Source organism: Limanda limanda, chromosome 14 (assembly GCF_963576545.1).
Source record: "Limanda limanda chromosome 14, fLimLim1.1, whole genome shotgun sequence".
Lineage (NCBI taxonomy): Eukaryota > Metazoa > Chordata > Actinopteri > Pleuronectiformes > Pleuronectidae > Limanda > Limanda limanda.
Genome location: NC_083649.1, coordinates 19,038,319 through 19,061,706, shown reverse-complemented (window position 1 = coordinate 19,061,706; position 23,388 = coordinate 19,038,319). Strand labels below are relative to the sequence as shown.

At 39.8% G+C, this 23,388-nt stretch overlaps 1 protein-coding gene across 1 annotated transcript in view; it reads left to right on the top strand.

The window, feature by feature from the left end:
• The window catches only part of pcdh1a (protocadherin 1a), a 74,816-nt gene that overhangs the window by 4,763 nt on the left and 46,665 nt on the right, over positions 1-23,388 (top strand). The window lies entirely within an intron of this gene.

Sequence of the window (23,388 nt, the reverse complement as noted above, 5' to 3'; positions counted from 1 at the left end):
GCAGGAGGATCAAGCAGACTACTATAATCCTTAAATAGTACAACATTCTGTATAGTATTACAAAATGTACGGATATCTTGATCCCATCAGTTTATACAGACAGATATACAAAGTCTATTTTGATGCATCTCTTTTTTCAAAGTTATGACTCTACTTATTCAGTGTGAAAGACAAACGGCCTAGAATCTGTAGGAAGCAAAAACAATACAACACAATTTTTAAGTACCCCCAAATCCAAAGACTGCCTCCTACAGGGAAATACCCTCTCAAACAAACACAGTACACCAATGATCAGCACCATAACTTAACTGAACAGTGACAATTAGTAGGACAGATATGTGTAATCACACAAATAGGAACCAGCTTTATAAATGCAATATTCATGTTGCTACAGTTGTATTCAAAAGATATATCACAGATAGTTTGTACTGAAAATATGACCATGATGCGTACAATTTATTTTAATTCACAACAAGTCGGCGTGGGCTTTCAAGATGTTTCCATAAATTACATTGCAGTGCCATCCAAACAAAAGAGTTTGACAGGTTCTTTGCAGACACATTTTGCCACGCAAAAATTAGCGAAAGTAAAAGTGGAAAAAAAAGATGCCGCTGAGTTCTGAACGAGAGCAGGTGACACATTTTCTATGGAGACAACTTCAGAGCCAGTCACACAGTTGGCTGGTTGGTAGTTTCAACAGATGCTCGCTGACAGCTGAGGTGATCATAGGCCTTTGTGGGTGGAGTCATTCTGGAGAACAGTCACCATTGTCTCCTTGATGGACAACATAAGGGACAGAAATGACTACAAGCCACAGGGTGTGTCTGGGTATTTGTGTGTGTGTCGTGCCAATCTCCGTATACGAGTGTAGATTTGCACCTTATTGTGAGAGTGTTAATTGTAACTGCGGCGCAGATGTAGGCACTCAGCGCTTGACATTGTTCTCGGCTCCTCAATATGAGAACATGAATGCGGATGAGACATGACTCGAATGATTGACAGGCCTTGTAAAAACACGGACAGCTGCTGAAGCTCATGTGACATACCTCCGCAGATGTTGTCTCATGTATGGCATCCCCTCTCACATCAGGAAGAACAGATTGACCAAAATATATAATTAAAGTAACTGCCAAGTGATGTGACAGATGTAGAGTGGTGCCCTTGCTTTAATTAACTGTGCCACTCACAACAATGACTTCAGTGGGAATGTGGTCAGGTGTCTGGATTTATGCAAAACTTCTGTACATTACGTCGGAAATTCAATTCTGCTTCGAAACAGATTGTGAGCCTATGAATGGTAATGAGCTTCGTTTAGTTAAACTGATATTACAACACTGTTTCGAAATAATTTGAAGAGTCGTACCACAAACACAATTTAGCTCTGTAACGATATGCAGTAATATCAGTCTTTTTCTCCAGCGCCCTTTGGGCTTTAATTTAACACAATTCACTTATGAACACGACTCTACTGTTGGGTGAAGTCTGTGTCACTTTTCGATAAACTAAAGCAAGCGGATCTAGAAACTGTAACAGGACCACTTTGAGCTTTAGATATTTAAGGTAAGGGCATGTCTAAAACATGATGATATTCTTTTAAAGAATTACCAGGTATATACCAGAAAAAAAAAATTCTTTCCCATTGCTACGAGACGAGTTTGCTCCTCTGTCTTTTTCCACCGGTGCGTCATGTTCACCGTCACAAATGCAACAAAAATGGAGGCGCTCTCTCACCTCGCTGTCTTGCCAAAGTCACACGTTCACTCGGGTGTCTCATTTCCATCATCATGCCAATTGGAGCTGGAGCTGATAAAAACCTGTGTCTATCTCTGAGTCATTTGACCCAGGAGTGAATACCGATTGAATCCATTCCCATTGCAGAAAAAAGCCCAATGTCGGTGGATGTTCGTAGGTTTTTTGACCAGTGGAAAAGGAACTTAAAAGTTCATTGTGTGAGATTAGGTGAAAGGAATCTACAGGCAGGTATTGAGCCTAAAATACTACTAGTGATGTTTTCACAAGTGTGTTTCATCTAAATTCTACAAATTGTTGTTTTCTTTACCCTTAAATGGGCCCTTTATATTTAAATACTTTATATGAACATCGGGTGCGGGTCCTCTCTACGGAGGCCGCTATCTTTTTTTCAGTAGCCCAAACTGACCTACCACAGGTTATCTTTCATGTTTGGAAGGGGAGGGTGAGGGGAGGGGTATTCAGCTCCAACATGCAACTTCACCACTGGATTTCACTAAAAAACACTGAAACTTTAAGAGTTAAGGTTACAAGTAGTTTTAGGTCATCATAAGGGCTCAGTTAGCGCCTCAGGACTAGTGAAAGCATCATTCCAGGGCTCACAAAATCCAAGGAGGCCATACATGACGACATGTTTGCAGTAGATTGTGTTATCAGTCAGGGGTGTATAGATCATATTTCAACATAAAACAGAAGAGCAGTCGTACACATGCATTATTATGGGTGGGGCACAGGGCTCAAATATTTATTTGGATTAAGCCTTGTTTGCTGCACCACCTTCACTTTAGACTAACTTTACAGTCATCGGTTGATTTGTCTGTTAGAATTGTATGTTTTATTCAAAGTATACATTTACATTTTATAGAAAAGTCTATATTTATTAATGTCAGCCTTGAGAACAGCTCGGGAGTGGATAGTGGAAGGTTTAAATGCTGTTCACTGAAGAATGGCTTGTTGAGGGTGCCAAACCCCAACAGATGTTTTAGATGTCCTAATTAGATTGCAGTATTATCTCAGCACTTGCCAGCTATATGTGTGAAGCCATATTTGTTTTGTTTTCTACACAAGGAGATAGCGCTGTTATCAATTCAGAGACGTTTTCATCTTCTCCCAAGACTTAGAAGAGAAATCTGCAGCCCTCTAATTGCTTTAGATTAACCCACTTTGGCACAGAATTCCTGAAATGCAGTTTCTGGGATATTGCATATTATGGAATCTAAACACAGCTGGAGGAAGTTGAGCAAAAAATGTCTATTGCTTCATAGAAAATTCTAAATAATACTATAATGTTTTTTTGCAATATGAAGTAGAAATAATGCCAGAAACAGGCTTGAAAATCCAAATCCTGAACCACAGCTGTAACCGAGGCTTGTCATATATAGTATGTGTCTTGAACCAATGAAATTCAGAACCATGGACAGAGCTTTTTGCTGCCAACTGTTCCACAGCCTCTGTGCAGATGGAGAAAGATGATAGGCCCGAGTGAGGCTGATAGAAATGGACTCCTTTTCATTCTGGACCTTTGTCAACGCCCTTTAAATGATACCACAAACACATTTGAATATATGAAATGCTTTTTAAATTCAATTCAATTCAATTCGGTTTATAAAGAGCCTTATTAACTGGTAGTTTATCATTTGTTTTCTTCTATTACCGATAAGATAACCATTTTTGGCAAGAAAAAAATAAGCCATAGCAAGTGCAAATGTATTATCGTACAAAGCCAAAATATTTCTATAATAGATTTAAACAAACCCGATGAGCCCACTGGTGATATGAGGGCTTTAGCATCCATGTGCTGAATTGAAGTAACAATTGCTTTCACACTGCTTGCACCTGTTTGGGTAGTATTGTAATTAAAGTGGGGACATTGGGAATTTTCCTCAGGGTCTTGGCAAGTTACACTATCCTCTGGTGTATGTCACAATTTTGCATTTGAGCCTGGGTAGGCAATTACAAGCAGCAAAATGTGCATATTTCAAAGGAATTATTGTCAATGTGGCAATAGCCTGCACAGTTAAAATGCATGATGCACAGCATGTCATGTGCAGTGTGGAGAATCTGAGTAGACATTGCAGATGTTGTTCCTGAATTATGATTGAAAAATAACTCTGTATTATAATATATTTATATAAACTAAAAACACGCACAAACATTTACTCATTCAAAATTAGTGTGATGGAGTCATTGTAGAAATACATGAGTGATTTGTTCATTTAAACTTGTATGTTGTTCAGTTAAATCATAGATACAGTCCTAATCCTCATTAAATATTAGTGTCTTACCACATTGTCAAGCTGCTGCTGCTGCACAGTTGTATCTAGGCATGACATAGTGAGCTTTACTTATCTCAAACCAGATGGAGGTCTTTGCACCTTCCAACATTATTTTTCTAGGTTTGTTTCTTGTTTACTTCCTTTTCCCTTGTCACCTTTGAATGTGTGATATTTTCATGATGGTTGCTGGAGAAACCAGTGACTTACATAAGCCATTAGAGCTGTTAATTAGCCCTGTTGGGTCTAGAAGCTGGCACCTTTCTTTCACACCACACTTCCTCAGAATCTTACATTGGATGGAAACAGCGAGCGAGCGGTGAGGACCACTCCTGTGTTACACAGAAATTACGACTTGAAAGTCTTGTGCATCCACACTTAAAATCCATTTTTGAATCCAAAATGTTGTCCCCCGTGGGCTGTTTGTTTATCGCCCTTCCAGTGAGCGGTTACCTAAAAGCAGTCCCGTGGATTCTCTGAGCAGGAAAGTGGGAATGGTGAGTCAGTGCTAGACTTAATTAACCTGCTTATTTGTTAAGCAAGCCCCACACTTTGTGAACTTTAGGCATCACAAATTTGTCATCTGCATTTCAGCGGACAGTTCAGAGAGTAAGGAGTGCAGTAGACTGATTCCCCCTATATTTCCTATCTCAGTTTCCAATCTGCCGTCTAGGCGAGACACACACAGACATACACAGCTCTTTGTGCACCACCTATTTGCCCTGGTTGATTACCCAGAAAAAGAAGGCTCGGGGGAGAGTGAGGTGAAAGGTATTGTTGATGCAGGAATAATTTGCTTTTACTTGTACCACATGTTTTTCTCCCTATTTTATGGAATAAAAAAACTATTTAATCCTGATTCATCTTCATCTTATGGCACACCTAGTACTCAATTTATCTATATAAATAAAACATCATGTGTATTTGTGAGTTCCAAATTATCAGTTTATTTGGGCTGGAAATACACATAGGCTCACGGCTGTCAATGCTTATGTGAACATGGTTCTGTTTTCTTCATGTTCTCACACAAAGGCTTCAGGCTATATGCTGGAGGAGACCACTCCGGCTGGGTCAGGGGCTAGCAACATCCAGATGGCTGCATTAGTCCAGACCAAAAGGATGGACGCAAAGGGCTAGTCAGAGTGGAACACAGGAGAAGGAGGCAGGGGTTGGAGGAGTGGATTGGTTAGCATTCAAGTGTCTTGTTAGTTTCTCTAGTATATTTTAAGAGTTCATATATCAAATCCTCCCAGACAAAATGCAGTTTTATGAAAAAGTAGATTGATGATTCACTGCATGAGTCACGTAATTTAGTTTTTGATCATGTTTGAAGAAAAGGATAATATTTTGGCTTTGATGAGGTGACCATTCTGACCCAGAAACAAGCACTGAAAGGCTGCTGAAGCCTGAAAGAGCAGAAGCCAGGGATGAATGTATGGTACTTTGATCCATACCTGATTGAACCAAGGCATGGCCGGATCAAACAAAGCCATATAGATGATAAGAGTAGATTCTCGGCAGGAAATGCTCTCTTAGGTTTGAGTAAATATTAATTTGAAATCATGCACTATAGCAGAAAGCACAGCGGGTGTAAAATAATGTGCATAGTGGACATTATAGCGCTTCATACCTCATTTCCCTATTTCCCCCCTCTTTCAGGATAATTCGGTCGGCTATTGGAGTGTAGTGAGGCCAGATCATGCTGTCACGTTCAACTAATCGAAAGTTGGAGGCAAACACAGACAACAATGAGTAAAGCAATTTCATTACCTGCAACAGCAAGTGCGGGTCAGTCAAACACAGCAGAACTGTCAGACAGGCAGGATATCAATACCTGGTAGTCAGGCAAGTTGCAGGAGTAAAGGGCAAATCATGGAGATTTTAGGAAGGTACTGCATCAGACAGATATATTATAACAAGAGGAGAGGGTGAAAAGCAGAAGCAGGAGAGGAACCTGGCGGTGAGCAGTCCTACAAATACTCAGACTAATAGCTGATGAGCTCAGTCGACAGGTGATAGGATGAGGTGGGTCAAACAGCAGACAGAGGAGAAAGGAGAGAGGCAGTAATATTCCTGAATACACGAGACAAGACAAAGCTGAGGCTGTGTCTGGAATATGACTGTGGGATGCTGAAGGGAAAAGGGAAGAAGGCTGTGAGGAAGGCGCTGGGACGCCTGCTACTCTCCTGCCTTTAAATACTGAGTGCTTCTAATTTAATTTTGTTGAGGATGGCTGAGCAGCAATACCGACCTGGCAATTTCCCTTCTCTTCCTCGGGACAATAAATGAATAACAGCGTAATGAAGTATTTGTTCACATCCTGAAATGATTCCTTACATAGAAGTATTATCAGGAAGTTTCACACCAGATAGATACAAAAAGAATCTGAAAAAGTTGAACAATCTATCAAAAGACGAGACACTAAAAGCAGCTGCTCTCCTCTGACAAGCGACTCCCTCTTGTTGTTCATCATGACAACTATCTAATACTAAATTTGGGCATTATCGACAGACTACAAACATTGTTTAATCACCGGCAATCAGATATTTGCTAAAATAAAATGACCACATGCCAACATTTGACGACACCCATGTTATTTGCAAGGCTTTCAAAAAGGCTGTCATTTATAAAGAAATCTCAGGTCTCGCTGATATCAAAAGGGAAAAGTTAGAAAATCTTTTGACACGCAACTACGCTGGATACCTGTTTTGATTCGGTGTCAACCTGTCAATAGCAACTAATCCACCGCAGTGTTGGCTTCAGGAAGAAGCACAACAGGAAAGACAAAGAGACCCTGGAAGTAAACACAGTAATAGAACTGTGTCGAGTGTATTTTCTTTCATTGTCGGCTTTATCCTATCACCCAGGAAGACAGCTGGATGGGTTTGGATATATTTTTTTTACCTCAAAACAAGATCAGGTGGGTATTAAAGTCTTAATGAGAGATATTAATTGTATTAAGAGTATTATTATCAAAGGTGTTTTTATTTTGGTGTTACCTGCAGACAAATACCTCCGAAATCTGTGAGTTTTGTTTCGCACAGTTTGCCACACAGAGCAACAAACGCTCAAGTGGAACATTCATTCAGGGTTTCAAATATACTCTCTGCTGTTTAATACTTTTGATTTAGATCTTCACCCTGAAAATGAAGGCTTTGTCCCTGACCCATGTGTTGGAGCTGGTGTTACAGCTCCAGAAGCTGAGCAGGCAGGCATGTGTAGTGGACACTTTACAGACACAATTCACCAAAGCCTGTTGATTTCATAAAGGGTTCCGTTGGCGGAATATTTTGATGTGAAGTGCTTTGCACTGTTACCTGCTCCTTTAAGGAGAAGCAGGGTTACTATGGTAACAGGAGTACCAGGAGGGGTTAGAAGCGGATGTTCTGATAACACCAAGTAGTTCTGTTGTCTGTGAAAAAAGTTAAGTGCTTAGAGTTATGCTCTCAGAGGTGTGAGGCAAACGAGAAGGTTCGTCAATAGTTCATTACTTTGACTCCCAAAGTGGTGATCTTGGTTTATTCTGGGCATTTCCAGAGACGGACATTGTGACAAAACCAGTTTCGTTTAAACTCCCTGAGTTTCTGGAGACATATGCGTCGGTCTGATTTTCTCAGACAGAAGTGCAGTTTGTGCTCATACATTGTGGCCGATTACACAAGGTATTATTATGTGGTCTCGCAGCCCTCAGTAGCTCTCGAACGGGAAGAATGATGAGAGTGGTGATATATATATGTATATATATATATATATATATATATATATGGATGGATGTTAATATTCATTTTATATTCATAGCCACTAACCAGTATAATAGCAAACCAACTTTTTTTATTGCAAAGGCACCATTTCCTTCCCTGAGAGATACTGGGTGTAACATTGTAACATAGTTCTGCGTAAAACCTGAGACACGAGATAACACTGCAGTAGACACAAAGTGGATCGTATCTAAACCTTCTAATTCAAGCTAATGAAATTTATAGAACCATTAAATACTGATCGTGCTTTTCTTTATAATATTTTTTATAGTAATTTGACTGTAGATGTCTAGTAAGCTATAGTCCTAAAAAAAACTTAAAACTCCACTCCCTCATATCTTCTGTGGTGCGTCTGCTCATTGCCCATTAAAACCTGAACTAGGCAGGTGGAGATAAAGAGGCCAAAAATATCCGCATGACATCCCTAGACATCCTTTGAAGTATCTTGCCAGGGTGGAGAGGATGTGCCTTACCTTGAGTTACAGTCGACTGAGACGGATGTCAGACGTGCGATCTGGCTCCGCACGATATAAAAGATGGCACTGCTCAATAATCAAGGCTTATGAGGGAAACGCTGGATGCACACGTCGCCTGCTACACTCTGCACATTTACAACGTCCTGGCACCTTCCACGTGGCCCCTCTGATGCTGTCTTGTTTCATGTTCACTGGACCGCGGACATATCAGGAAACATCCTAATTATTCTGAAGCCAGTCGACACAGATTCTTTAAGTAAAATCCCATTTGATGCATGCGATGCTCATTAGTACGAAGTTTTCTGGCTCAGGAACAGCAGACCAACAGAAGTGCCAGACTTATTGGCAGGCTCCGGGTAGCTGAGGAGGAGAGGATTAAATATTGACTGAGCCAAAAGTCAGAATGCGTGGATCAAGTCATGAAGTTGGACATGCTTGGGTTTTCACGTATTCAGCACCTCAAGTGCACATCTGGCAGGAGGCTGCTTCACACAGGGCTAGAGTGAACAACTTCTAATTGGTCTTGCATGCAAAAGTTATCCAATTACTACATAATTTACGAATAATAGATTAAAATTGCCATAGGAATAACATATGCCACTGATTGAAACAAATAAATGCACTGAAAAGCATATACGGTACATATACATTATAATATAAGGTCTTACTTACTTTGTTCCCATACGTATTTTCTCTTATTTTGTCTGATTTATTTGAGAAACTATAATATGAATTGTATAACATTTACTAAACTTACATAAATTGGTTGGAATGTGTGTAAGAGAAATATATTATTATCACTTTAGTGCACAGCTAATATTAAAATGTTACCTACTATAGGTACCAGAGAGGTATTGAGTCAAAAATGTCCCAATAAAGGAGCCTTAAACCAGAGGTATGATCAACATGGGGAGGCCAACAGAGACAGCACAGAGGCAAATTACTTCAATTAGCAGACTTGGCCTAATGGGCGAAGCGTTCTTTGAACTAGGACACAGGGATTGATTTCATTTGCACCTCACTCTCAGAGTGAACGATCAGAGCTGGTCCTCTGAGACTGGTTTGTCCAATCTCATGTCTTGGTGTGGCTGGGCTGATGCCTGTAGATAATGGGATAAGACCGTGTGCAGGAAGGAGCAGTGAACTTTTCAATATGTAGTGTAAAATATGTGTATACTAAATATATATTTTGTCCACTGTGATCTCAGTAAAAGGCTTAAATTTGCCACCTGCAGAGACCAGGGGAATTTGTCTTTCTTTGATTTTCGCAAATCATCAACAAATCTTAGTAAATGTACCAGCAAAGTGTGACACCAGTGGTCTTGCTGTTGAAGTTGATGCATGGGGACATTAAGATAGTGTGAAACAATTTATATTGGTATTAAACACCATTAGTATGCCAACAATTCAACAGCAGGCTGATAGCGACTGTCTCCAAGATTTTAAACAGATAATGACCACTTTTCATGAATACCGCCCGATTCATCATATGCACTTTTAATTTAAAAGTTATAAATTAAACTTATTTTAATAATGTGATCATGTATTGATCTAATCGCAAAAAAAGGACCCATGCCTAAAGTATTCTTGATGAATGGCGAGATGTTTCTGTCCGGCTCGCCCCTGACTGCCAGCCACGGGTCCTCTTGATGTAACCAAAATGCCCAGCAATGCTGACTGGCGCTTTGATGTAGAGGGAAAATAATTAAAGTGTTGCTAGTGATCTATATAGGTATTAAAAAGTGATGGTCTCTGCCTATCGATCAAGTCTGATGAAATGTCTGATGAAAAGCCCGTGGTTCAAAATGATCCGCTCTCATTTTTTTCTCCTAGGGCTCATATGTATGCGTTTGGCACATGGTCAGATTCCGTTTTTTATATAAAAAATAAAATAAAATGAGTAACTCCTTAAAGTAAAGCTGTGTCGAGGCTCAGCTCCATGATGGCATTGCCTTTAGCTGAGATATTATATCTCCACACATCCCAGCCTTCTTACCTTCTGCCAGGCAGATTAGTGCTTTTATCAATAAGCAGCTTAGCACCAAAGTGTCCCTCAATAATATGCCATGGTATTTTTTATTTTTTTTTCCTGCTGCTTTAACTCCTGGGCTTCTCTCTTCCTGTATTTTGCTCTTACACATTCCCAAAACCTCACATTTCCCTTTTTCCACTCACTGAAATTCTCCACTTTCTTTAATTATATTAACCTCTGACTTGGAGAAACACTGATACGTTATGCAGTCTCCTCCTCGGGTCAATTCAGGAACCTAGACACGGCCCAGGAGGACCAGGGAGCACTATCCCCTTTAGACATACTACCCCATTAGAATCCGGCAGTGCACCATAAAACCCATTAAGGTCCATTAGGGAAGTGCTCTGGCCCACAAACACCTTTAAAATCAGCAAGCAACAAAGGTGCACTGTTACAGATGGTGTAAAACTTATTTGATTGGTCACTGAATTGCCATTTCTGTCCCTGAGGACATTCGTTCGGAGCTCTTTGTCGGATATGATTACAGAACAAGCAGTTGTTCAAGCGTTTCTGCCTCATATTTCGGACATGTAATTGCGATAAGTCACATGTTACTAAATCGTATTCATCCCTGCCAGCTGTTTTACAAATACAGTACAGTCATTCCATAATTTTTTTCTGCTCAGCAGACCAATGCATAATGTACATTACCCCAATAAATATGAATTAGCATGAGCATTATTGAGCTAAAACAGGTCCCCTCTGAGATTGTACTCTGCCTGAACAGGCTCTTTCGCCCTCCCTCGGTCGGAACAATTGCAGACAGCTGTGCGGCTTCAGCATACTGCTTCTCATGTGATTAGAGCGCCGCTTATTACGCTTGATGAGCCTGACCCATATCTTCCCGAGGCAGACACATTTCTCATAGCGAGTTTGAAATTCTAAATCCTAGATCAAGTCAAAGGTGAATCCCTGACTTGGCCGTATATTGCTATTTCTGGTGCGTTTCACTGGGGAACATCCACCAATGTTGGTCTTTTGGAGGATTTTTCCGTGACATTTAATAAACATTGTTAAAACGGCTACCAGTGTATGTGTATAGTGAATTTTAAAGCAGTTTGATGTGTCGCATTCTCTTATTAAACTAAAAGTTTGCCTCGCTCCCTCTTGGAGCACTTCCGAATGAATGGCATTTAATTAGCCTCTCTTTGTGACAAACTGTTGTGGGGCTATGATTAATTTCATGTATTCCATTTTTCTACAACAAACACACTCACAATCCACATTTTCTTTTTCTTAAGTCATCCTTTTGAAATGCAATCCTTTCAAAACTAGAGTATATATTTTTTTTAATGATGCTTTATATACACATTATAGGACTATATAACTTATTCTTCTGCAATGGAAATGCAATTCACTTCAAGTGCTTCAGTTTTCCTTTGCATGACTGCTGCTCTGAAGAGAGCTGTGAACTTGTCCTGTAGGACTGTGCTCTATGTGCTTCAGGGACAAAGACATTTAAGATTTTCTAATGTTTGCCCCTAAAGGGTTACACGGCACAAAGATCCGTTCATAATCCTGTAACAGAAAGAAAATTTAGTCTAAGGGTGAGAAATTGAATGTATTCAGCTTTCAAATGAAGAAAAAAAGAGAGATGAACTTTGGAAGAATGGAAACCACTTGAAACACGTTGCCTTAAGTGATCCACTCTGCAATTTACTCTTTCCCATTACAAGTCGTTGTGCTCTCTTCATTCCTCCGGTATTTTTTATTTATTATTTTATCTCTTTCTCCTCTTTACACCAGTAACGTCTCTTACCGTGTCATTTGCAGACAGATAATGTCACTTGTGAACCTTTTAATTGCTTGAATATATCAGTCAAGAAAAAATATGTAATTGAATGTGCAACATTGCATATCTGGGAATTCACAAAAGGCTTGAAATACATCAGTCAGTTATGAGCAAAAAATGAAAAAAGTAAAAAATCAATCAGCTTATAAGCAAAAAATAAACCGTGATATGGTCCTGGCCCTAGCAATCAAAGTAAGATGTTGGAACAGAATAAAAGTGAAGAATTGTTCCATTTTATGGTTGATGTCCAGTTTGACTTTGTACCCATATCCAACCCAACAGGCAAGTATTTTTTTGCCGTCAATGAGCTGTTGAAATGCATTGTAAAACCAGAGAAAGACAGATGAGAGTGGCTAAGACCACAGTAATGTGAGCGTGCCATTTACACTTCTGAGTAGAGACGTCTTAACAAAAAGGGAGAAAAGATAGAGGAAGAAAAAGAAAAGATTCAGAAGGAAATAATCTCATTAATTTGGACATTCTTAACATTTTAAATGTTGCATCCGAGTAGTTTCAATAGAATCTCTCACTTTATTAGTGGAAGTGCTGAAATTTGTATTAGCAGCCGTGACATTGTATGACTATTACTGTTCTGTCAAATTTCCATTTAGCTGCAGAATGTTGTGACATGGCCGGCTCTTTCCACAGCTATTCAGCAATTAGGCTCAGTTCATTTTACATTTAGATACAACTGCACTATCCTTGAATAAATTGTATTACTCTTAAACTTGTAAAAAGGTGTTGGAGCTGTTTACATGAAAACAGACTACTCACCTGTAAAAAACTTAGAGGACCATATCGGTAGTTTAGGATGTTATAATCAGCTATTTTCCTGGTAGTTAATCTTACAGAGAACAGCAAGTTGATAATTTGATGTAATGGTGACTGTCTTGCATGCAGCTGACCAGATAAAAAGCCTTAATAAGATAGTTTTGTAGTCTTTGGTTCGACATAACTATGTTTTAGCTCTTTCCCCTATAGCTCTAGCTAAGCTAGGCTAAGCATCTACCAAAGATTATTTTTGGTTTACTTCGCTAAACATTAGGCTATTTAGCCAAATTGTAACACAGTCCACCTTCCACCTAATTTGCCTGCAAGCTTATAACCCAACCTGGTGTGTTACAAGGTGAGAATATTTGTATTTTCCTCATTTAAGAGCGTTTTGTTTCCAGGTTCCTGAGGGCGATAGAAAAAGAGTCCTGTGGCTCCACACGACCCGGCAGCGCCGTCTTGTGAGGCAGGGTGTGAGAGTCTTCAACTGGCTTATAGGCCTGTTCTGTCTGGGCTGCTGGTTTATCCTTTGATGTTTGCGCTTCAGGTTCCCTTCCTTGTGGGATTTCCTCGGCATGACAGCTGAACACCTCCACAGTTACCCGGCTGACATCTCCTGGATGTGTTGCATCAGTATCTAATAACAAGAAGGGTATTTTGCTAGGTTTGTCAAGGGCTTAGGTGCTGTCTGGGTTCTGGGGGGGTTGGTGGTGGGTGAAGGTTAAGGAATTTTAGGTTATTTTTGTGGAATATGTGGAAATACACACAGTGTGTAAATATTCTCCATAACCAGAAGTTAAACTGCTAATCTCCAAGTCAGAGGTTAATATAATGACTAGTAATCACAAGAGGACCAACAACACCTGTCATCTCCTATAGTAAAATTGAAAATGGATAAGATGGGAAAAATTAATGAATGATGTTTGAATCAGAGCAGAGTGAAATATATGACATGTTTTAATTAATGGAGTAAAACTGGACAGGTCCAAAGAGGTTTTGGTTGGTGTTTGGATTTGTATTAGTCGGTAGCAAAACTAGCCTCTTACCTAACAGTACCTTCTGCTTACTATATGTGAGAGAAACAAAATCTCAATTGCATTTTGAAGTTAGCTACGTTAGCAATATCTTGTTACATAGGCTGGGCTAGATGTTTTCCTCTCTCTGCCAGCTGCCAAGAATTATTCCTAAATAAAAGTTTGTGCTTGATTTATTGTTTGTTGGGCGTCAGCTTCCTGAGGGCTTGCAAATTGCTCATCCGATGTCAATGGTTACAACTGGCATCTCGAGACGACAAAATAGAGAAATGTCCAATCAGCTGTTTGATTAGCTTGGCGATGAGCATCTGTCACACAAGCACTTGTCCAGTGATTGTTGATTAGCACTTTATTCCCGTTGCCAGCTTTCCTTTTTTTCCATTTTAAATCAAGCCACCTCTCAGTTTTTTTTCTCCAGCACAAAGAATTAGTTTTACCCTCCCCATTCAGCATACACGGCCTCAACAAAAACACGTTTGCATAGCACGCACAATGCCCTCTGACAAATTTGAGTAAATCCCTGCGTTTTTTGTTATACTGTGGCTGCAGCAATCTCAGTCTGTTCTATATGTAAAATATACATAGCAATGTGGTTTGGGTAGAAAATAAAAGATAATGAGAGATGAGGGAATCATCCATCAACTATGTGGATGCATGATGAAAAGAAGTCAACACAACAAATAAAGGAAATGGGGGGGGGGGGGGATAATATGGTGAAGGAAAGAAAATAATTAACAATCCAGCTGTCGTGAGGCGAACTGGCTTGGCAGGGAAAACAGTTGCAGACAATGAGAAGAAAGACTTGAAAAAAAGAAATAGCATCCGCACGGAAACCATTCTTAACGTACGGGAACTTGCTTGTCAGATAACTGCAAAAGCAGCAGAAACATCTCGCAGTTCGTGGCAGTAATTCCAGACTTACCTACGCACAGCGCAAAGACAATTCAGGTTATTACGTCCGGTGAAGGAATGCGCAGAAACTCTACCCTCAAGGCACTCAACATGCAATAGGGTTGCCAACTACTCCACACATCCTGAGCCAAGGAACGTGTTCTTTAACCTCCAACTGATAGATTTTTTAGTGAGGAAGCAACACCACAGTAGTCATTACTGGGCCCACGTTTTGGGTAGACACCGAGCCAAATAAAAGTTTGTTGAATTCTGCCTGTGATGCATCCAGGAGTGCTGTATCAGCATGATGCCTCTGCTTCTTTGCAGGAGGTACATTCAGAGAAGAAAGAGGGGCCATGGTCCAGCTGAGCTATAGGCAACTATCTTGTATTTGTATCCTGAGTAGAAGGCAAACATTCATCTTGTAGTTTGAACCCAAGGTTTGTAAATGCTACAATTGCGCGGATACTCTTTCCCGCTTATAAATTTAGCTTCTGGGCAAAATGCTAATATCATTCAGGCATCTATCCAAGGGAGATGATTTTACTGCAGGCTATAAGCTGCTACTGTTACTGGGCCATACATTCGATTAAGTTCAGTGAGCATGTCCATGCAGGCAGACAAAATTGTGTGTGCGGAGAGTGCACCGGGGCTCGGGTTGCATCCTCATCTCCGGCGATAGGGGAGAGGGCAGGTGCTAGCAGAGGTTGGAGGATAGATGGTGATGGGTGGTTGGCTTAAGAATGGGGAGGATCGGGGGCTGGGTTGTGGGCCAAATCTTGCCCTCGCAGTTATGAAGGAGAAGCAAACTGATCTGACAGTGACAAATGAACCATCTCCTCTTCCCCAACTGCCAGTGTTCTGCCTCTCAACCTCCTCCCTCACCCTCTGTCCCTTCCCTATTCCCCACCATTTTCTTCCTGAGCGCCCTCCACCCCTTTTCTACTTCGTTCTCACCTAGCAACCTCTTTTACTGTCTCACTTTCCCTTGTCCTACATATTTTGGTTTTCCTTTTGTTCTTCCTGCAACGCCCTTTATTTATCTGCCTACCACCATTAGCTTTCCATTTCTCTTTTTTCTTCTGCTGTTTAAGAAGTATTGCTGGTGTTTTGCATCTGAAGAGGTTCCTGCTGCATTTTCTAATATAGTTATTACAGTAGATCAGTTAGTCCGTTTCTGATTCTAGTGGACAATAATTACTTCTCTGCTTCTGTTTCATGTCAGCGATGTGACTAACATGGCATTTAAATGCTATAAATGGTCTCGGATGTATCAAAACTTTATTGCGTTTGAGTGGACTTGTCATAGCCGGGTGCCATTAAGCAGCAGACACTGAAGTAGCACAGAGGATGAAGGCATAGCTCAGCAGTGATTATTGTTGAGGTTTAATGACTGCCTTGCTCCTGTAAAAGACCTTCTGGGGTGCTGAAATGAGATGCCAAGTAGAGAACACAATTAATTGCTTGGCTTGCTTTTGTCCCTGCCCCATCCCCCTGTGTATTTGACTGAAACCTGATAAGATAAGGGCTTAGGGCCACCCTAATACCTTGAGAGACATGTCTATGACTGTTACAAATATTGTGGGTGCTTTGTTTGCTTTAAGTATTTCATGTGTTGGTATTTATCATGCCCGAGGAAACTTCTTATGCCTTGCCGGTAGATTTGCAGGGGTATTATGATTGCACTGTATATGGTTTGACAATTTAAGGGTTATTATTTCATATACGTGTTTGCCAATCGGTCGTGGGTAAAAAAGGCAACAGAAGATCTGTGCGTGTGCATCTCGTTACCTCCTCAACTACCTGTCAGCACCATGCACACACACACCTGCAGCAGAGGACATGGCAGAGAGAGGAAATCACCAATCTTTATTCCATGAAAAATATGTTAAAACCAGCAATGTGGGATTATTCTGGATATTCCCAAAGAAATGGGTGTCCCTGCAGGACGGATATCCGGTTTGCAATAAGTGCAGTGACTGTCAAAGGAGTATAGGCATCGGATATAACTTTCATCCCTGAGAAGAAGAAAAAAACGTTTGAACATTTATTCAGTCACTTAATGAACTATTGCATTATTTTCTATGTCACAGCTCCTGTAGAGTGTTGGTCCCTCACCTCTGACGCACAGACAGACGCACACTGACCTCGGTCTGACCTCATAAAGAAACACTGTAAACTCCGAGGACTCAGGGGGTTGACATAAGTGAGAATGTTTGAGAGTTGAAAAGTTCAGACATGGTCCATTTGTCACTATTTTCAGAATTAATACAAACCAGACAAACAATAAATGGATAGAGGAAATAATCCACAATTTAATCCATATTAAAAATAACCATTAGTTGCAGTTGGATACTAAATACTTAAATTTAATATCAAGCAATGTAAGCAGTAAACTCCTTAGCATGAGTTAAAATAATATAATATTGTGACTGTCACAGAAGATACAACGCCACTCTGTTTTTTCCAAACAGACAGAATAACTGGTAGCACAACAGACACTAAATGCAAATAGCAGGACTATGTGCGTGTGCACAGTCCTATAACAATACTATTATAATATGACTGGTTGGGTTGTGTGGTTTTTTTCCTGTTTTTCTGCTCAGCGGCCAGCATAAATTTGATTTTATGTATGTTGATGTAGGAAGGAGCGGGCAAAATAATAGCAGGATAAATGTATGATATATGCTGTGTCCTTGTGCAGCCTTCGGTGACAGATTATTTATCTGCGGATAATCAAAAGGAACGCATAGGCCCATTTGTCCACATCTAAAACATGCTCAAGTGCCGAATTGACATGCATCATTCAGTAAACATTCAGTCAGTGATGTCTGAGAAATCGTTTGGGATGCTTGGAGGAATGAATGAATGAATAGTGCAGCGCTCCGCCTTTAGCTAATCAGTGTAATTTTTAAAAAACACGAAAAGCCAGCAGAGACCTGCCTAATTCCCTGAGGTTTTGTCAATAGCCGATCAGCATTAAAGCAGCAGGTCTTCTACACTACGATAAGACTCGCACTATCAATTAGAAATTTCTCCCACAGGCGAGCTGATACTACACCCAGAACACAGCTGCCCCACGTCTATGACAGTAAGTCAGTATGATTTTCATGCTGCATCTGACCGCTGAGGCTCAAATCCTGGTTAAGTGTCCATCTGGGTTTTTCTGCTTAGCCACATTTTCATCATGATTACAGCAGACGCAAATTCATACCAAGGAGCTGCTGGAAATGTCACGACCATATACACAGTTAAATGGTGGAGTAAACAAATTCTGTGAAGAAAAGCCCCAGCACACACTCTTGTTTATGAGCATTAAAAATGCATTGGTGTTCTAAATCATTATAATGCAAATTCTGAGTCTGTTAAGCAGCAGTACACTGCACACATTAGATGAGTGCAAATCCATCAGGCAGAGTAGAAAAAAACTGTGTACCGAATGTAATTGGAATAACAAATAGTGGGCTATATTATTCAACATATGGTCAATACCATACAGATTGGAGTCAGGGTAGAAAAAAGCTAAATGTGCATGTTTGCGACACCATTTCCTTTGGGTAGGCACACTGTGCAGTGCCATTAAGAGAGCACCTCACCACGGTAATGGAAAGTGTTATGAATAATAGAAGCTCAAATAAATACTGTTAATCAGGTAGAGGTAAAGATTAATAGTAAACAAGGCGGTCCTCATTCCCTCTATACAATTTCAATATTTATTATTACATATTTATATAATATTTGCATATTTTACAAAACAAAAAAATCCCCACAGACAGCGTCGATTTAAAAAACGTGATATCCATCTCGTCTTGCTCTCCGTCGAGTGTCAGTACAAACAAAGCACTTAGAGTGAAGACTAAAGCATCGCAGTGTGGAATTTCAGCTCTCAACTTAATGACTCTCAGAGGCTGCGGCAGCTCATATGGGGAGGGATTGTTTCTGGTTCGCAGTCTTACGAAATGTCATCTGGAATTTGACAAGATATGAAGAAGCAATCCCCTCTGAGGGCTCCACTGAACCGCACATTTTCTTATATTGTTCTCTTGTTATAATCAAGCCCTCGCGGATGACCCATGTCATTGTGCGATAAAACTAATTATTTGCCACAAGAATTATTGCGGGCTCGGGCTGTCTCGAGGTCAGAATAACTGGCAGCCTTTATATACTATTAAACTGATTTTGCTGTGTCACTGGCCAGGAAGTTGTAAACTGTTGAAACAGAATTGATATCACTTATCCAAGCAGATGCCTTTATTGTTATTTTTAAGCTCTGCATTGTTTCATGTAAAGATATTGACCAACGTTTTAATGTGTATTTGTGTTTTTCCCCTCTGGTGTGATGATAAACATAAATAATTAACATGACTTTAATAACATTTTGCCAAAATAGCAATTAATTAAACTAATTTTATAATGTTTTTAATGGGGGTGTATAAAAAACTAATAATAATAACATTAATAAAAAAACATCTACAGTTTCCTTGTTACATTAACTTCCACTCTCAATCTCTTCACAAGAGAAATCAGATTAGTATCTTTTTTCATTTCTGAGTTTATTAGCCCCTTTGTAACTGCGTGTTCGCTGTCGCAGTTCAAATTAATTAGTTTGCTCGCAATAATAAAGCAAAAACGCTCCTTTTCCTTTTTCTCACAGTTGCTCTTTGCAAATGGGTGTGAAAAAAGTGGCCTGATCACAATGCACTCATCAGCTAATAATAATACGTGTTATATTCTAAATGCGTGTTAGCTCATAGACGGAAAATCAACTGAAGATCTAGTTTTTTTCTTTCTTACTTTTTCAGTTTGTTTGTTTTTCCATCCAAAGCGTACAGCTCAAGACTTGAGTTATTGCGGCTCTGCCTGCCAAAAGTCCATGTTTGGTGTTCCAGCTGCCGAGAGGTTCGGCGGCACAGCTGGAGCGGGTTTGCAACTAAGGCATCTATTTTCCTCGGCACGTTGATATTTCCAAGGCTGCACAGTTTCAGCTCCAGGGCATCCTACAGTAGGACAATTGTCCAGCTTCCACTTCAGTTCAAACAATATGCATCCACTGCAGCTGCATCCACTGCTGCGTAGTCGACCACTCGTGAATAATTCCACCATAATCAGTGAAATTTGCATCTCATATTGTCAACCTGAGATTCCCCTCACATTTCAGGCCAATGTGTTTATTGTGTGTTTGAATATGTGTGTGTGTGTCAAGTGTCTTACATGGTAAGCATACTGTTACTGTTTTTAACTTCAGAAGACAAGCCAGATGTATTCACGATCACAGAGCATCCTTTATTCCAGACACTTGAGTTGAATGGAAACTGGAATAAGGAAAAAATACATTTTAACCACAAACAATTTTTTCAACGGCAGCAGTTCGCTGCTTCGTTTCTTAATGCTGCAGTAAAAAGGTGGCTTTAAACCCACGTTGTTCATAAAGTGAAGTGAAAATCCTGAAACACTTTTTAAAGCCGAGTGTAGAAAAACAGCAGAGGGAAAAAAATCTGCTGCACTTATGGATAGATGTGTTAATTATTTTAACAGTACAACAGTACCTTTGGCATTTAATGTTCCGTCTCCTACAGTTTTCAGGTACATTTGCCTGGCTTGTTGTCTTTTTATAGTTTTAGCACGAGCATATTTCGCTGTCAATTCACATGTTAGTTTAAAAATGCTTTGTGTTTGTTTGCCAACCAAAGTACTCCAGGGTTTCAAGCCCCACAATGAGATTTTTGGAGACCGCTGGTCCTTTTTCAGTTTTTTTCTCTCCAGGGTTGTGTTTTTTAATCTGGAGAGGAAAGGACGGACACTTTTAGAAATTATGAGACAGAAGGCCACTTCCTGATTGTGTCTTATCAGAAGTGAATATGAAGAATGTATTGTACACAGAGAGCGGTGACACCATGAACATATTTTTGTGACCCGGAGCTCCTTAGTGCCCATGGGTTGAATTTGCTCGAATCAATTTTGACAAAATAATAGGTCTGTGGCCGATCATATCGTCTCCTTTATGCACTTAAAACACATTGACAGTTTGGTAATGGAGTGGAGAGTGATAAGTGCCTTCCTTTATTGTTCTAGGACAAAAATGTGCAGTGGCAAATTCTTGCATCCTGCCGAGAGAATACGGTGCCAGAGGCAGATGATGTATCTGTTTAAGATGGATTCACACTTGTGGATATATACTGAATGCTGGTAGTCGCCATGGTTTACATGTATGATGATTCACTGCTTGTGGGCTGACGGTAACTCGGTTGGTAGAGCAGGTCAACACCTTGCATGGCAGATCCATCAGCATAAATGTATGGGTATGTATTTGTTTGAGTGCAATGTAGAAAAAATTCCTATGGCGACTCTACCTAAAGTAACCAAATTCGCTAATACAATATATAAAAATATATTACCCCAAATATCATTAATTAAGAAATTAAATGTTATTGGTGGTCGCAAAGTAGTTACTAATGTCGTTCAAGTTATTTTCCTTTTTTTTGGTAAAACACAACAGTAACAATTTCTTACACATGACCCACATTTTTCTTTGTCTAAAAAAGTTTACGGATATTTCCCTTTTTTAACTGTTTCCAGTGACACAATATTTACATTTCACCAATACAGTTAAATTTCCGACCAAGGCTTGTGTTTAAATATCTGCTACATCTCAACTTCTGGAGTAAAAGCTGTTTTGTTTCAGGGAGTATATCCATTGAAAATTGACAACAGAACACGACATACACAATTTAGGAAGTGTTAAATGTGTTTGCCATACAACACTGGAAGCCAATTACTCATTTTACCTTTACAGCTATGTGAATCATTCATTTTGCAGGTATCTCCAGCTGTTAGGAAACAGTGCCCCACCAGGGGCAGTTTCATGAAATTGATGATTACAAAAAGTTATTATAAGGTTCCACTATCTGGAGGAGAAAACATAAGCAGCTATTGCCCTTCTCCCCCTGTGGCTTGTTGAAACCAGAAATGCTTACCTAGGATATGAAGTATATGAAGTAATCTACTTTCGAGCTGCTGAACAAAAAAAAAAAAAAAGGAAAAGAAAACTGATTACTTGATTCGCAGAAGTGATATGCCCTTGTCAAGAATACACCCCCACCACAGTATATTGGTAATCTGAAAGAAGCTTCTTATATCCTCTCTCTCAGTTATGTGCTTCCTTTGGCTATTTCCACCTTGTTAGCTGAGTACCAGACAGCCTGCAGAGATGGATAAGCTTAAATACAAAATATCGCAAACCTGAACATTCCGGAGCCTGTTTGTGAAACCCCCGACCCACGAATATGTTAGAAGGAGTCTACGCGTGTTTCTGTATGTACTTGATAAGCATATGTCCTAAATCAATATGCTGCAAATGTGTGATAAGCCTTACTTTTGACTGTAGCCCCTCCACAAAGCCCATGTCTTTGATCTCGTGGTCTCAGTGAATTTAACAGCAATGCTAACACTCCTTGATCCGAAGTCTTTGTAAATGTTTTAGGCTTATAGATTGTTTGGCGAGAACCGAGTATCTCATTGCACGACTTCTATTTGTGCTATGCAGGAACTTGGTATCAATCGGAAAGTAGGATTTTGGTTTTGTACGCAAGAGAATTTGTATTCCCCCTACCACATTGTATCTGATCAAAGTATTCCCGAAGCAGGCAAGTGATACTGGTATGTATAATATGTGACTTGTGATTCATCTTTATTTATTTAGTTTTTATTTGCATTTGAGCCCCACCCATAGCTTAGCTTTGAAAACTGTAAACTTGTTATTTCCTTTTGTTAAATTGTTTTAATAACAGTGCAAAACCTACCGGATGAATGGGCTCAAAACTTGGTGGAAGGATGCGAGGAAATAACCAATCACATTTTGGTTTGGATCCAGATCAGATGGCAGATCCAGGAATGTCTTATCACTTTCTTTAACACTGCAATATTCCTTTTGATATTTTAGTTTTTTGCCATTTTTATTATATATTCGGGAGGGTAGGCACTGTCCCTGAGTGCCATTCTAGATTTTCAAGTACCCATATCTTTCCAAGCCAAAATGTCCACTTTATTCACAAATGAGTGAAGGACGGTGCGATCTCACTGGAATTTGATATCACCTTTTCTTGACCATGGAACTTAGGGCAATATCTTTTCAGAATTTAAAATGCAATTGGAATCCATTATCGTCTTCAGTCAGCATATTGGGAACCATTGGCAGAAGACATCAGGGATTTTTTTTGAGAACTCAAGTGTACTTATGTGGCTCTCATTTGTAGACTTCATGTAATCTATTCGTGTCACAGAACTGGCCCCTGTCTTAGGTACCAGCTCCTTGTTTTGTCTTGACTGGTCCTTCCTCTGTTTGGCATTATTCCAAACTGTGTCAAGTTCACTGTCCTCCTTGTTTGTTTGTGTTGCCTTCATGCAAATTTCCTGCCTGCATCTGTTGTGAGTGGATGAAAACAAAGCAAAGTCAAAAGGACCGCCGTTACAATTGGATTTGTGGTTTGTGGTACAACAGAATAAATGATGGAGCATAATATCAAGTGATATTGTTAGATTGCACAGCAATATCATAACCACACATGTAACACACATGAATATTTTTAGTACTGTCAGAATACCGTATAGATTAT